Source organism: Prionailurus bengalensis, chromosome A1, assembly GCF_016509475.1.
Source record: "Prionailurus bengalensis isolate Pbe53 chromosome A1, Fcat_Pben_1.1_paternal_pri, whole genome shotgun sequence".
Lineage (NCBI taxonomy): Eukaryota > Metazoa > Chordata > Mammalia > Carnivora > Felidae > Prionailurus > Prionailurus bengalensis.
In genome coordinates, this window is record NC_057343.1 from 199,649,219 (window position 1) to 199,666,343 (window position 17,125).

Here is a 17,125-nt window from a genome sequence, read left to right on the forward strand (position 1 = left end):
AAAAAAATGCCATAGTAGCAGGTTTGTGTCACCAAAACACAGCAATCATGGGTATCCAATGATAAAAAGAAAATCATAAAAGAAACGATAACCAGTAAGCACAGAAGACAAGTGAAAATTAGGCAAAGCACTTATGTAGTGAATTGGATAATAAGACAATTCTGGAATACCCAGAACATGCCAAACACTTGTGATGGTCATTTACATATGTCATTGGCTCCATCACCACAATCCTACTGCCAAGTAGGAATTTTGATTCCCATTCTACGATGGGAAAAACTAACGCTCCGGAGCCCAATGACCTACTCGGCAAGTGGCGATGACGGTATCCAAACTCATCAGGTCCCTAAAGGTCATGTGTTTCCACCACAGAAATAGAGATAATATGGACATTTCTGAGTGGAGTCAACACACCGTATTTTCCTCGGTATTAGGTCTTTGGTTTGGCGTTCATCGTCAGAGTAAGGAAGCGGCCGTGCAACAAACCTTTAATGGGTACCTACTAGGAAGAAATGTTTCAGGGAAGTTACGCGTCGAAAATGTTCGTGGCAGACACGGCCATGGCAAAGATCCTCGCGGCGAAAGTACCTGGAAACATTGCCAGACCCAAAGCGTTTTTCTCAGCGCCCTCAACTCCTATTAGTGGCAGTGACGCCACCCTGGCCCTGAGCCAGCCACTCAATGCACTTAGGTTTGTCCCACAGGCCGGCTGGAGGCAGGCGTTGCATCGGACACGTGGCAGGGCACACAAGGCACTGATTTAAGCTAAGCACCTCCGAACAGCACGGACTTCCTGTGACGTCAGCAGAGAGCAGATGGCCTGTGTCCAGGTGGCCTCCTGGCGAGGAGGGGTGAACTGACCCGACACCAACCAGCATCACTGCCCAGGGCCCCCGCCCCAGCCTCCAAGTCACAGAACCAACCCCCCCCCCCCCCCCCCCCTCCGTGCTGGGAACAGCCAAAAGGAAAATTAACCCAAACAGTCTGGGAGGCTTTTGTTTTATTGCGCGTATTAATGTGGTGGGTTCACAAATATATTTTTAAAGATACATCACCTTTTTCTAAACTCGCTGCCTCATCGTTGTCCCAAATGACATTCAGTGGCAAATGACATTCAGAGTCCTAGCCTGAGCTCCACAGTGGCAGTTTCAAACAAAGGGCCCCTAAGGGTAGTGAAAGGATCGGTGCTTCCACACGGAGTGCACACACCTGCCGTGACCTCCCTTTCCCAAGTTAAAGCATGAGAGACGAAGTGGGGAAGGGAAGGGAGGATGGAGGGCGTGAAATAGACCCTTGATGTGACGCAGGCTTCTTAGACCTGGAAACCTTACGGATAATGGGGGAAATGACGCACTACATCCCTACAAGTCCATTGAAGATTTGTAAACGCAGAGTAAAACATACCTCGGATCCGCTCGTGGAACCAAAAAAGGGCATTAGGGAAAAACTAAGGAAATCTGAATAAAGTATGGACTTCAGGTAAGAATAATGCATTAGCGTTGGTTCATTAATTGTCACAAATGTAACTTACTCATGGAAAATGTTAGTAACAGAGGAATTTGTGTTAGGAATACAGAAACTCTCTGTACTGTCTTCCCGATCGTCTTTACATTTCATACTCTTCCAAAATAAAAAGCTTATTAAAATATATATATAATATTACATATGCTCTATACAATATATGCATTATAGCATTTTATGTGTTTGTGTGTGTATATATATATATATCCACTAGATTTGCTTGTATGTGTTTGTGTATATATATATATACATCCCCTAGATTTGCTTCAATATAATCTAAGGGACATGGGGGTTATTGGTGGGAATATAGAGGAAACAAGATTGGTTATGATTTAATAATTGTCAGAACTATGTTGGAGGTGGATACATGGTTGGATATATTACCTCTTAGACTTTCTTACATGTTTGCAATTCTCCATGGTAAAAGTTCAAAAATATATACCATCGTTAAGTTGAGAACTAAGAAGAGAATATCTATTTATCTATCTATAATTAAAATAGTGCTTGCAAGAGATTTATCTTTATCAGCAACCAGTAAAAAGATCTTGAGTCTAAGGCATACTTTGCAGCTGAAGAGTAGCAGGTTTTACTGGTGTTAAAAGTGTAGGCTTCCCATTGCACAGGGCAAGCCGGTGGTATTGACGTGTGTCAAAGCATGTGCTTCAGTGGCTTTCCTTCCAGCATTATGTTAGGCTAATCCACCACCCCCACCATCCCCTACGATTAATGGCAGACACTGGTCTCTCCTGATGGGTCAGAGCCTTTGGAAGCTTTGAAAGAACGTTTTTCTCTGAGTGATGTTAAAGCAGTCAGCTCAAGCTCTGGGTTCGAGCTGACTAAAGCCTTCTAAGTCATCTGTAACATGAAGTCTGATATGCTCCCCTGCACTTTGCCTACCACACCCCTCCCTCCTGCTGGCACAGGGCCGAAACAGATGGTGGCCATTAGTAAGAGAGCACCTAGCATACTTCTTCTGAGAGCAACCCATGAAGCTCCTCTTCCTCCAGCATTCCTCTTAAGTAAATGGTACCTGCATCCATCCAGGTTCCCAAGTGAGAGGCCTGGGAGCCATTCTTCCCTGACACCTCCAGCTCCTTAAACTTCTAGAGTCCAATCAGCCTCCGAGTTCTGCACAGTCTACCATCTTCCTTTCTCTCGAGGCTGTTCTCCATCCCTGCTGCCCACTGAAAGTTCAAACCCTTGTTCTCCACCATCTGGACAATTTCAATGTTCTCCCACATAGCCCACCCTGTTTGCAACCCCCGCCATCCACTTCAGAGCTGTCACAAAGAGAAGGAATGTGATTACCTCGCTCATTTCCTGGGAACCCTGTCAATATTGCCCCACAGGCTTCAGGATGAAAAGTTTGCTTATGAGTTGGGAACACAAGGTCGTCTATAGTCAGGCCTCTGCCTACCTCTCTTTCTTTCTAGGCCACATTCCTCCCAAGTTGAACTGTTGGTAGTTTCTGGAATGTGCCAGGTGGTGGTGGTCCCTTCCCCCCAGCATGTCTCTCAGCAAACACCTTCATGTTTTTCAAGACTGAGTTTAAACATCACCCTTTAAAGAAAACTGTCCTGGGTGCCTGGAAGGCTCAGTTGTTAAGCATCTGACTTTGGCTCAGGTCATGATCTTACAGTTCTCGTGAATTCGAGTCTCACATTGGGTGAGCTCAAGCCCTGCTTCGGGTGAGCCCCTCTTCTCTCTCTCTCTCTCTCTCTCTCCCACTCCCACTCCTGGGATTCTCTCTTTCTCTCTGCCCCTTGCTCATTTGTCTACCTCTTTTGTATCTCCACCGTACCCCATACACGTCGGCAGCCACTTATCAAACTTGTAGTTTGCTGACAGGAGATGAGACAGAGATTTGAACCCATAACACTCTCAGGGCAATGTCATCTTTTTTCTGCCTTGTAATGGTCGCACCTAGCACAGAACCTGGCACATATCAGGCACTTAATAAATTATTGAGTAGATGAAGTCGCAAAGCATAGACTAGTTCCCGGCACTGTATTGTTATATATTACGACTATATCTATTTAAGGCATGGTTTGCAAACAAGCCATGTGTTGGAACATCAGAATTTCACATCTGACAGAGCACGATCTGGTTCAGTGGAGCCACATTGGTAAATCTCCTGCCCATGACTAATGATCTTAAGATGCTCATTACAGGCATCCTCAGGAAGAGGCAGAGGCCACTGCTTGGAACCACCAGTCCCCTGTTCATAGCAGCATAACTGGGAGGGCTCACAACAGGAGGCCTGTTGAAAACAAGTTGTGGTTTCATCCTGTGTTTGGATTTCTGTGCAGGGAAGGGCACTTCCTCTTGTATTTGTGAGAGCCAAATAACACATTCTGATGGAGAGGATTGTGGCTGTAAAGCTCATGTTGGATCCATGAAGAGGTGTCAGCGTCCTAGAGCTGGCTGAACACATAGCTTGGAGCATGAACTTATGTGGCAGGCCACCAGGGATTGGGGTTTGCTTTGGCTGCCTCGTTTTTTGCTGGGCTTGCAATATGAGGGAGCCTTTGTTGATTTGTGTAGAGTCTATTATGCTTGGCAATACCCTCCGGTTAGCACTGTTTGGATACTTGCTAACTTGTGAATTCTTCAGAAGAGAGAATATAAAAAGATTCCAAGCCTCTCTTGACTTCCTCTCATTGCAGTTAACTTAGGGCAGTGGGAAACAGTGAGCCGTGGACCCGGGCACTGTCTAGAGAAGTAGACAGAACACGAGTTTGAGGCAAGCTGAGTTTTTGTGTGTTTCACTTCCATGATGGTTTTCACCAACAGGGCTATTTTGGTCTATTTTAAGGAAGAAGAAAATCAGACCCTAGAAGACCATGTCAGAAAAGCAGCTGGAGGGTGAGAGTTGGGGGTGGGGGGATGGAGATTAAAGCCATAGCTCTTGAGGAGAGAAATTAAAACTTGGGTTTTGTTAGAAACAATGTTCCTATTCCCAATACTTTCAAACCCATACAAATTAGAAGGAAACAAAATCTTTCTGGGGTTTTTGGATGCACAGGGCATTTATCCTCTACCCATTTCTTAATTTGGCATTTTCTTTCTTCAAGTACCAAAGCCGGTAAATGTTCTTTAAATGGAAGGAAGAAATTATTAATGAATGCCAGAAAACAGTTTCCCAGCCAGCCAGCCAAACCACAAATATCCAAAAATGTGATTTCATTTTTAATAATACAATGAACTGAAGAATATCAAATAGAATAGAAAGAGAAAAATGTACTTTTTTTTTTTTTTTGGTTTATTTTTGCAGAGAGAGAGAGATGGAGGGGGAGAGAAAGAGAGAGAGAGAGGGAGAGAGAGCATGAGGGGTGGGAGGGGCAGAGAGAGGGAGACACAGAATCTGAAGCAGGCTCCAGGCTCTGAGCTGTCAGCACAGAGCCCGATACGGGGCTCAAACTCACGGACAGCGAGATCATGGCCCGAGTCGAAGTCGGATGTTCAACCGACTGAGCCACCCAGGCGCCCCCAGAAAAACGCATTCTAAACATCTATCAAAATGATTTCCAACTTCAGATTAGAGAGGACAGATGAAGAGAAACAGCTAATAAATGATGGAATTCAAAATGCGGTGTTAACAAAATTGAGACGATATTAGTGATAATGAACTCTAGCCCCTCCGGGAGGCTTAGTCGGTCACCTACTCTGAGTCCCTTGAAATTCTCTCGCCATTGAGTACCTGCATTTTCCTCATTCTAAGGTGAGCCAAGGAACACACATTATAAACCAAGAGACTAACGATGGCATAGGGTGAAGACATTAGTGCTAGAACCTGTCTTTTCTAAGTACTGACTCTTCCTTCGGGGAGGCCCTTAGGCTGACTTAAGCTCAAAATGATCATCTTCTGCACCCCTGAAGCTGAAGAAAGATGCAAAATAATTTGAAACGACACAGGTGACATCTCCTCAAGAAGTTTTCTCTAACTTGCTCCATAGCCCAGGAGGGAAGGCTTAGATTCCTCATCTGTTTTCCCCCAAACACTTGGGCGTATCTCTTGCTGCTTGTAAACCGGTTATTGTAATACAGTGCCTTTATGGTCCCCCTCGTTAGACCATGAACTTGAAATCCTGGTATTTTTACACCTCTGGTACCAAGTATAGTGGATGAAATATGGATTAAGTAATTTACATGAAAGCTTTCTTTCTTTGTATCTGAAGAACTCAGATCCCTTTAGTGGTTCTACCCTCTGGCTGTATAATTTCTATCTTTTTAGCATCAACATATAGGATGCATTATTCTTTAGGACATTTCAATTAACAATTTTATAAACACAGAAACAGGTACCGATACTCGTTACATCTAGACCAGTGCCTCCCCAACTTTTTTGTACAGGAAAAGCGTGTGGGGGATCTTGTTAAAATGGAGATTCTGATTCAGTCGACCTGGAGAGGGCCCTGGAGTCTTTGTTTCTAACAAGCTCCGAGGTGATGCCAACCGTCTTGATCTTCCAAGGAACAGTGACTTGAGCCAGGTGGAGTTCAACGTCCTCTCCTGACAGGAAAGTTCAGAGGTGAGCAGTTTAGGGCTGCTTTGAAAGTTCTGCCACCTCATCGGGGGCCCAGGTTTCTTCTATCTTTCTGCTCTACTTTCCTAGGTATGTTTTACAACCTCAAGGTCTCCTTCTCGTCCCAAGATGGCAGCTGCCAATACTACAGTCAGGAGAGAAGAGGAAGCACCAAGGACAAATGGGTACAAGGCTGGGCCAGCCCCTTCTAAGAACGCTTTCAGGAAGAGCCCCACTTAATAACTTTCACTGTGTGGGAAAAATTCACTTCTCCTCCCTGTGTTTCTTTTTTTCTCTTACACAACTACCACAACACTTCTGACACAGGCTGTGTTAGGTTGTTTTCTGTTTTTGCGTTTGTTGTTGTGTTTTGTTTGTTCCCCCCACACCAAGCAATTCTATGAGACACCAGCTGGGTGTCCTACAGTTCAACTCAATTCTGACATTATACCTGGAGACAGCATCAGATCACACAGGCTGAGGGCTGAGTCCCGCAAGACTACCCCTCCCCCCAACTTGACACCAATCTCGAGTCTAGGTTGTCACCTGTGCTTCTGGCTGACTAGCTATAAACCAGGGTTTCTGACAGCCCCTTCCTTGGGTTTGAATAATTTGCTAGAGTGGCTCACAGAACTCAGAAAAAACAGTTTACTTATTAGATAACTGGTTTACTACAAAGGATATCACTCAGAAACAGTCAGATAGAAGACACGCACAGGCCAAGATATGGGGAATGGGGCTTGGAGCTTCCATACCTCTCTGAGCTTGCCACTCTGCTAGAAACTCCATGTGCTCACCAACCAGGAATTCTCCAAACTTCATCCTTTCAGGTTTTTATAGTGGCCTCGTTACATAGGCACGATTGATTAAATCATTGCCCGTTGTTGATCAATTCAACCTCCCTGCCCCTCTTCCTTCCCTAGAGGCCAAGGGGTGGGACTGAAAGTTCCAACCCTCCAATCACATGCTTGAGTCTCTGGAAACCAGCCTCCATCCTTAGGTGTGGTCCCAAAGTCACCTGCTAGCATAAACTCAGGTGTGGTTGAAAGGGGTTAGTTATGAATATCAAGACAGTTTAATCACTCTCATCACTTAGGAAATGTCAAGGGAGCCAGAAATGAGGATGAAAACCAAACACATATTTCCTATTATAAATCACAATATCATTCACTTCTACCTCATTGGGCAAAACTTAATCACCTATCTAAAGGAAGGCTTGAAAATGGAGTTTTCCAGTTGGGTACATTGCTGACAACATTGAATCGGGGTTCTCTCAGTCAGGAAGAAGGGGACAATGGATGCCAGGTAGACCCCAGCGGTCTCCACTATGAGACAAATGAGATTATCTTGGATCCCCTGTTAGTTACCCATGGACTTAACCTCCGGACTGTGTCCAGTTCCTGAAGTGACCATGCTGTTACCCTGTTCAAGCACACATAAAAAGTCAACTATCTTTGTTGTTTCTTGAGACTTACAATTTCCCTGACCTTCCTTCTTGACTGAAACCATCATCACATGTGGCTCCAAAACTTGAGGGGAACCAGCTCATCACACTCTTGCTACTTCCTCTTTGGATTAACATTGCTGATTAATGCTCAGTTTGATTCAGGCTTTACTTGCATCCGTGGGTTCTCAGATGTCAGGGAAACACTGTTATTGTGACATTAGCCCAGATCCTGCTTAAAGGATGCCGGCAGGTCCTCCAGCTTATTGTCCTTGACGATATGGCTTATAAATAAGAGAGAGAGTCCAAAGGGGATGTGCTGTTTTCCCTGCTTGGTACCAATTCTGTTTATCTCTTGAGTGCCGATGGAGTCACCCAAGGTGAAGAAACAACTGCAGCCCATTGATTTCTGCCCGAGCAATCACATTCTTTTCCTGGCTCTTTGCCCAAAACTTCCAGGGAGCGGGCAGAGACCAAGAAGCAATATACATTCCTGAAAGGGAGGCTTCTTGAGTAATTAAAGTGATGACACCTGTCAGTGGCTCATAAGGCAATAATAGAGGACACAGGTGGGGTGCCTGCCCTGTGCCCCGAGTCACAATGTGAAAAAGACAGTGAAAAGCTCAAATCAGAAACAGGCTAGAGAAAGGCCGCCACTTGTTTTCCTTCCCTTCCCCTACTGTCTCAAGGAGTTTACCTCTCCAAAATCAGAATTTGAAATAATAAAAACATTTCAGGATGGTAAAAAACTATAGGGTGTGCACCTACTACTCCTGGGACTTCATTTGTCAAAAACAATTTATATAAATGGACCAAAAATATATTTTTAAACATAAATATAATATGCTCTATCTGTTCAACCATCAGATTTTTGATATGTAATGAGACATTATTATATATAGTAATATATCAGAATACAATAGTAATTCTGAGCCACAGTAGATAGTATGCAATCCACACCTGTGGAAGGACCCACCTGCATGGCCCTGGCCTGATGTTGATGAGGAGCAAGGTGGTGTTGAACTCCGGGGTGAAATCCCACGACAAGAGGCAGAGCAGTGGGTGCACATTATACTCATGGAACTGCTTTTTATTCCTGCCTGATTTTTTTTATCAGCCTGATTTTAATGGACAGATTTCCACCCCACACCATCTTGGAAGATTGTGGGAGAACTCTCTTTTGGGTTGCCACCACAAGTTCCTTTCTGTCATTATGACAGTCAAGGAGAAGCCGGGAGACTCTATGAGTCCTTTTCCAAGTTCATCCAGACATCACTCTGCCGAGAGGCTTTTTGTTTTGTCTTCCCTTATCAGGGATGTTCAGGGAAATACTGGACCTCCTACAGGGCCAGTCCCAAGACAGGAGACCCTATATCTGCTGACAGTGGTGATCCTTCTTCTACCAAGGCCAAAGAGGTATTTGAGGTTAGGCTTCTCTGACTTTTGCTCATCCTGCCAGGGGACAACATACTGGATGCCATCTTGAACTTAGGTGCTAAAAATTATGAGGCCCATAATCACCCTAGTCCCAGTCCCATTCACTTCTTTTTTTCTTTATTCTGAGAGAGAGAGAGAGAGAGAGAGAGAGAGAGAGCATGAGTGGGGGAGGGGCAGAGAGAGAGAGAAGGGAGGCAAAATCCCAAGCAGACTCCACAACAGTGTAGAGCCCAACACGGGGCTCGAACTCACATACCGTGAGATCATGGCCTGACCCGAAGTTGGATGTTCAACCAACTGAGCATGTCAGTTCCATTCACTTTTGAGAGCATATTTCCAATTGGATCCCCTACAGGACTCTGCCAAAGGAGCAACATCTCCATTAGCCACAGGAAGTGATGACTCCCTCAACCCACCCTCACTGATTGCCCAACTCAGTTTTGCCCTCATATAACCTCTTTAGTCAGCCCCAGCACTCAACTCCAAGAGGCCCCTCCAGAAAGCCTGCAGACCACTTCTCCTCTGGGAGTTGACTAAGCAGAGCTTAATCAGATCCAAATGAACTTCATTTCTTGGAGAGAATGTTTGTCCCTACAGTTTCCAGGATAGACCTGGGACCATAGGGCCCAAGTTTAAATCTACTACTTTGGGTAGTAAAAATACTGCTGATCCTTATTATTCTCATCTTCAAAATAGTCTTTGCTTCCTAGGATTGTTTAAAGGTTAAAAGAGCTAGAATGTGCTATGTATTTAGAGCATACCTGACACATAATAAGCCATTAATAAATATTAGCTATTGTTATTTTGGTAAGTGCTAGAATTGACATTGGCTTTGCCAAACTCATTCATTAATCTGCTCATTTAAAATGTATTGACTGAGGGGCACCTGGGTGGTTCAGTCGGGTAAACTTCCAACTTCAACTCAGGACATGATCTCTCATGGTTCGTGAGTTCAAGCCCCATGTGGGCTCTGCACTGGCAGAGGGGAGCCTGCTTGGGATTCTGTCTCCCACTCTCTCTGCCCCTCCCCACTCGCACTGTCTCTGTCTCTCTCAAAATGAATGAAAACTTAAAAATAAATAAATAAGTTGATTCTAACATATTAGTTTTTCAGAAGGTATTTTCAGATGATAGCACCTAAAACCCTGGAATTTTAAAATGTTCATCATCTCATATTCTTAGTTTTAAACTTCCAGTTTCCTGCTTAAGAAAGTTTCCAGTTGTCAACCCACCATGACCTCTGAGGGCAAATTTCCACTGTCAGCCTCAGGGTAGAAATTCATGGCAGGTTTTTAAAATTTTCATCTCTAATTAGGTTTTCACAATGTAAACGTGAGTTTTCTCCACATTTATATTTCTCTCTATTGCAATAAATACTATCTACAGTGAGACACATAAAATAAAGAAAAGGTAAAAAGATATTTAAAGAAAGACATTATGCCTGCACAGAATTACTGCTCGGCTAGCCGGTCCCCACTTGAGGCCTCCAAGGAACCCTCACGGTTACAAAGTCAGGCCCTTAGAGGGATGTGGCCAGGGGTTCAAATCCTAGCTTCCGCATCTCTCCTGGGTGTCCTTAGGCCAGTTGTTAACTCTCTCTATGCTTCTGTTTTCCTTCTCTATAAAGGTGAGGAAAAACAACAACAACAACAACAACAAACACCTACGCTGTAAGATTGTTATGGGGCTAAATGAAGTGATACATACAATCAGTGAGTACATAATAAGTATTAGCTGTCGGTGTCAGTCACCGATCAATAACTTTTTTGCATGAGCCAGTCTTTTAGACACAGATACTTCGCTAAAAGGAAAATTCTTCACCAAACTTTCCAAATGTCATATAGTGGGGTGCCAGGGTGGTTTGGACAGTTAGGCGCGGGACTCTTAATCTCAACTCAGGTCAGGAACTCATGGTTCATGAGTTTGAGCTACGAGTTGGGTTCTAGCTAACAGCGGGGAGTCTGCTTAGGATTCTCTCTCCCTCTCTCTCTCTGCCCCTCCCCTGCTCTCTCTCTCTCTCTCAAATAAACTTTAAAGAAAAAGAAAAAGATAAAATTTCATATACTACTATTCAGTTGTCCCATGTCTCATTAAATATGAGGTAAAATTACACCCATTTGTAGAGGTAAAAATTGAGGATTCAAGAGTAGTTCTCTAAGTTTATAAAACTCAGGTGTCACAAAATAACACAAACTCAGATCATGTGACTCCATTTCTAAGACTCTTTTTTTTTTTTTAGGTTTTATTTATTTATTTATTTTGAGAGCAAAAGAGACAGAGTACAAGCAGGGCAGGGACAGAGAGAGAGGGAGACACAGAATCCAAAACAGGCTCCAGGCTCTGAGCTGTCAGCACAGAGCCTGACGCGGGGCTTGAACTCACAGACCACGAGATCATGACCTGAACTGAAGTTGGACGCTTAACTGACTGAGCCACCCAGGAGCCCCCCCTATCCCTTTTTTTTAATCTTCCTGTTACCAGTGGGCCAAGGGGTAAAACAAATGACCAAGTTATTGCAAAAACCATAAACTCTTCAGAAAGCACCATTGCCTCTACCTGCAAATGCACCCTAACAGGATATTTTTAAGCCATTAAAGTCAACATATTATCTCTCCAGCAGCCATTCTTCAAGAAAGCTGGAATACCAATAGGTACTGAATTCCAAAAATTATAAAGGGAGCCCCTGTCTTGCTGACAAATGAGCAATCACATTAGGTATGAGAATAATAAAGCCATTTTTACACACAGGTTTTGAAATAGGGGAAAATATGCTCTGCCTCTCCAATCTAGCAGTCCGAAAACTGTGAAATCTTGCAGAAACTGGAGAACAGTCCAGATTTCCAGACAGGTGAGGGCGAAAGCAGCAGACCAGTCAGAACGGGTCTCCCTGGTCTCTGCCTGGGCTGGCTCTGCTAGGGAGCTGTAGAAGCAAAGATATGAAAAAGGTTGTGTAGAATATGGAGACTGTCCCGAAAGCCAGGCCCCGTACTAGGCATTTTACATGGTACCCGCACAGAATTCTGTATATTAGTGGCCCATAGTCACGGGAGGGTGCTTCCAGGGGTGCCTAGGTGGCTCGGTTGGTGAAGCATCCAACTCTTGGTTTCGGCTCAGGTCATGATCTCACGGTTTCGTGAGTTCGAGCCCCACATCAGGCTCTGCACTGGCAGTGTGGAGCCCGCTTGGGATTCTCTCTCTCCCACTGTCCCTGTCCCTCACCCACTTGCACTGTCTCTGTCTCTCAAAATAAAACAAATAAACATTTAAAAATTTTTAAGAAAAAAAAGGAGGGTGCTTCCAAGAGGGTGTTTTGACACAGTGTTACTTTTTAAAAAAGATTACCAGGTAATGTTAACTGCCTTCTCCTGATCTCACTCCACCCCTATGTATCCCTTCATTTACCAGTTGTGTTGAAACCTCTTGCCTCCTCTGTGCTCTTTATATTGTATTTTCCATCTACCCTTTCTTCACTCCCCATCCCTGAACATAGCCCGCCTCACCCCACTTTGCTCCATTCCTCATTGTTGATAGGAACCAGCAAAATCTACATTTACTAGGAAATTTCTTTCAATAGAGTAGCTTTAAATCCATTCCTCTGACCCCAAGGGACATTGTATTAAAATGAATTCTGATATTAACCCTTATTTTATTTTATTTTTTTTAATTTTTTTTTTAACATTTATTTATTTTTGAGACAGAGAGAGACAGAGCATGAACGGGGGAGGGGCAGAGAGAGAGGGAGACACAGAATCGGAAGCAGGCTCCAGGCTCTGAGCCATCAGCCCAGAGCCTGACTCGGGGCTGGAACTCACGGACCGCGAGATCGTGACCTGAGCTGAAGTCGGACGCTCAACCGACTGAGCCACCCAGGCGCCCCTTAACCCTTATTTTAAACGGGTAAAAAATTAATACCTAATATTTAATCCATGATTCATTCATAAAGTAAAGAGGAGAGATTCTTCTCAAATACTTGAAGGGAGTTCTGCCTTTGTATTCTGGGTCCATGTTCTAAAGTCTCAAAACTCGTCTCTCACTTCTCTCACGTTCAGGAATTTCTATGGTGTTTCCTCTCTACACATGTTCTGCCCATACTCTTCATCTTCTTCAGATAGGACAGATGAAAATCATCTCTCAATTGCCACACGCTGCCTGTTTCATGATGAATTCCATTTGCATCTGCCAAAGGGTAGCTTGGATCCGGTTGTATATTCGAACACAATTTTCATTAATATATTTTATTTTTTATTTATTTTTTAAAGAATTCTTTTTCTTTTAATGTTTCTTTATGTTTTTGAGAGACAGAGCATGAGTGGGGGAGGGACAGGGAGAGAGGGAGACACAGAATCCGAGCTGAGGGCACAGAGCCCGACCCGGGGCTGAAACCCACAAAACTGCGAGATCATGACCTGAGCTGAAGTCGAATGCTTAACCGACTGAGCCACCCACGTACCCCTTCATTAATATAGTTTAAACTTAATATTTAAAGTACAAAATGATGTATTTGGGGACAGTCCCACCATCTGATTTGAGGACATGTATGCAGGTGGCATAGTGATTAAAAACACGGGCTCCCTGGTTTTGCACCCTAGCCCCCTGCATTGTAAACTAATATTGGTAAATTGTTTAACCTCTTTGTGCCTCGATATGTTGTGAGGATTAAGTGAATTAATACGTGTAAATATATTTGTATAATGTATTTGCATATATTACACATGCTTATTACATGTATCAGATATTCTCAGATATATATTTATATATATTATATACATATAATATATATAATTATTTTTACCATTGCCATTATTTTTAAATTTTTTCTGATGTTTTTATTTTTGAGAGACAGAGACACAGAGTGTAAGCAGGGAAGGGACAGAGAGAGAGGGAGACACAGAATCCAAAGCAGGCTCCAGGCTCGGAGCTGTCAGCACAGAGCCCCACATGGGGCTCGAACTTACGAACCACGAGACCATGACCTGAGCCGAAGCCAGATACTTAACCGACTGAGCCACCCAGGCGCCCCTCATTGCCATTATTTTTAATTTTAAGTTGGGTACATTGTCTGTTTAAATGGACATTTCACTTAATAATAATAAGCCACGTTTTCTTTTCTCTCTCTTTTTTGATGCACCCCTAGCAGTAGGGATTGTGGGGAGGCAGGGAAACAGGTTTGGGACAAGGAGCAGAGTAGGACTGGGGAGAGCTTGTGTACGGCTCAGGTATGAACACCACACACGTTCACATGATTTTATGAAAGTGCTACTAAAGGAGAAAAATGAGAGGTGAGCTGATGTTTCTGTCATGACTATTACTCTGAATTTTTTTTTCACATGAACGTGATTACTTGATTTGTTCCCCAGGCCACAATGTTCCAGGGTCAAAATGGCCGCACCAAGAAGACCTCTTTGGAACAGCACGTGCCCAGTTACTTAACGGGTAAGGCGTGTCATCCTGCAAAAGCGCAAAGGGGAAATGGGTAGACTGGGAAACCCCCCTCCCAGGGCAGGCCCAGGGGCAAGGGCACCAGTGCAGAGGGTGGGGGTGGAGGGGAGACCATGGCCCTGAGGCATCCCTGAGGCTATAAAACTCAGAAGGATTAAAACCAGGCATCCCTCATACCAGGAAAGGGAAATAAGGGAGATATCCAAGAGAATCGAAAGGCCCAGCTAAGCCCAGCGTCCGCTCAGTAAACCAGGGACAGGGGGCATTTCATGCTCAGCCTGCCCCTCCGCTCCCCCTCCCCTCAGACAGAGCACTTACCCTGCCAAGCCTAGGGGATGTCACAGATTCCCTCTCTACATCATGCTCCAGGTCAGTTTCCCCTTCAGTGCTGGTCACCGGGACAAGTTGCCTAACTCGTAGGGCCCAGTGCAAAATGAAAATATGGGGCCCAATGTTCAAAAATTAAGAATTTCAAGATGACCAAAGCAGAGAATTAAACCAAGTGCAAGACCCTTCTGAGCGCAAGGCTCTGGTCTTGTGCCCACAGACCCATCTGCCATAGGTCATTTCCCTGGGAAGCAGAAACCAAAAGCCTGAGATCTGCATGTAGGGGGACTTAGCCAGGAGTGCTCTTAAATGCACATCTATAAAGGGGTCAAGGAAGCAGGACAGGCAAAGGGAGACTCTGAACTGAGAAGCAGTTGAGACAGAGGCCTCAGGGGAGTTCCCAAGGAGCCCTGGAGCTGAAATTGCCCCTATAGAGGCAAGAGGTCTGGACCTTTTGGCCCCACACAAGGAATATCCAACACTCACTGGATGCAGGACGCCCCAGGGAAGGGGCATGGCCTTGGGCAATGTGGCTCTCTTTGGCAGAGACTAATTCCCAGAGAAAGTGCACCAACACTGGGTGGGAGGTGGGGGGTGCGGGGAGACAGGAGGGCCACGCTCTGAAAGGCGATCTGGGCTGAGCAGCAGGGCACATGCCAGCCCATCGATTGATGGCGGATATTTTCCATTCCCGAAATAGATGTTGCAGTTGATGACCTTCTAGGACCCGTGTGACAAGGTCACTTCAATAAAATAGAACTAGGCAAACAGCAAGAAAAAAGAATAGCAGGAAAAGATGTGTGCCACTCCTCTACCCCGGGGCAGAAGATGGGAAGCGGTGATTGTTCCGGAGCCTCGGGAGCTGAGGCAGGTGCTTTAGAAACTTGGCAGCTTTTCTGTTGTTCTTATTATCTGTATTTATTTTCTTATATTTTCCCTTTTCACAATGAAGAGACATTGGCATTTTAAAATGAACTCTGCTAAAGAACAAAAGGGAAAAACAAGGGGCCAGTTTTTGTCCTTATCTGGCTCAGAAGATGGGGGTGGCTTATCTTCCAGGCTGAGCGAGGAAGTGAAGACAGACTGGAAATGGGAGAGGCCTCAGGACCAAGCGAACACACAGAAAGGAGCCAGGATCCTTGGCCCTCAGGCCTGGAGGCTTCACCTAATCACACCGCAGAGGCTTCTGTACCTTCCTTGTTTTTCTTTATTTTTTTTCTTTTTTTTCTTTTTGAGAGAGCGCAGGTGGGGGAGAGGCAGGTAGAGGGGGACAGGGGATCCAAAGCAGGCTTTGTGTTGTGACAGGCTGACAGCAGGGAGCCCGATATGAGGCTCGAACTCAAGAAGCACAAGGTCATGACCTGAGCTGAAGTCAGACACTTAACCAACTGGGCGACCCAGGTGCCCCTGTGCCTTTTTTAAATAAAGGAGCCTCCGCAAACCTTTAAATTCCAGTGCCAAGACCCCTGAGATAATATATATAAAAGTTTTGTACACAATGAGGGTTATATTAATTATATTAACATGTTAAATGTTATATATCATATATAATGAATATATATCAAGAATTAAAGCTTCTGATTATTACGCCTTTAAGAATGTTCTCCACCAAATGTACCAGATCAACACAAGTTTTTTTTTTGAGACTCAAAAACACAAAATGTGTTTATGACTACCAATAAGGACACGAAGTTCAGAATTTAATCACTATGGAATTATTTTCTGGCTGCTTTAAAATTGAAAAAATTAAAACTCAATAGCTTCTGGTTCTGTTTGTAGCAAAAACTTAAAGTTTTAAAGTAAATTCAATTAATAAATTTCCAGCACACTGAAATAAATAGATTGATAAGCACGAATTAGTGTGAAAATATTTATTTTATGAATAAGAGGTCAATAATTTTTAATATTCCTAAATGGAGTATGTTTATAAAACAGGTTAAAATATATTCTATATCTTTCAGATTTGCAGTGCTGTGTGTGTGTGGTTTTTTTTAATTTATGTATTTTAAAGAGAGAGCAAGCAGGGGAGAGGGGCGGAGGGAGAGAGAGAGAGAGAGAGAGAGAGAGAATCTCTCAATCCCAGGATGCTGGGATCATGACCTCAGCTGAAATCAAGAGTCAGATGCTCCACTGACTGAGCCACCCAGATGCCCCACAGTGCTTTGTATTTTAATCTGGGGTTTGATTCCTTCCTTTCAATCACAGCGTTTGCAGGTTTTACAATGTATAACTTTGAGTGAAGGATGTGCTCAGAAACAGTTTCATCTTATGCAATGGTGGGCGAAATTGTTTCCAGGCTCCAGTCTATTAAGAAAACCCCAAAGGGAACAAATACCTCCATTAGAAGCTGCCCTGAGGGGCACCTGGGTGGCTCAGTCAAACTTCAGACTTTGGCTCAGGTCAGGATCTCATGGCTCGTGAGTTCAAGTCCC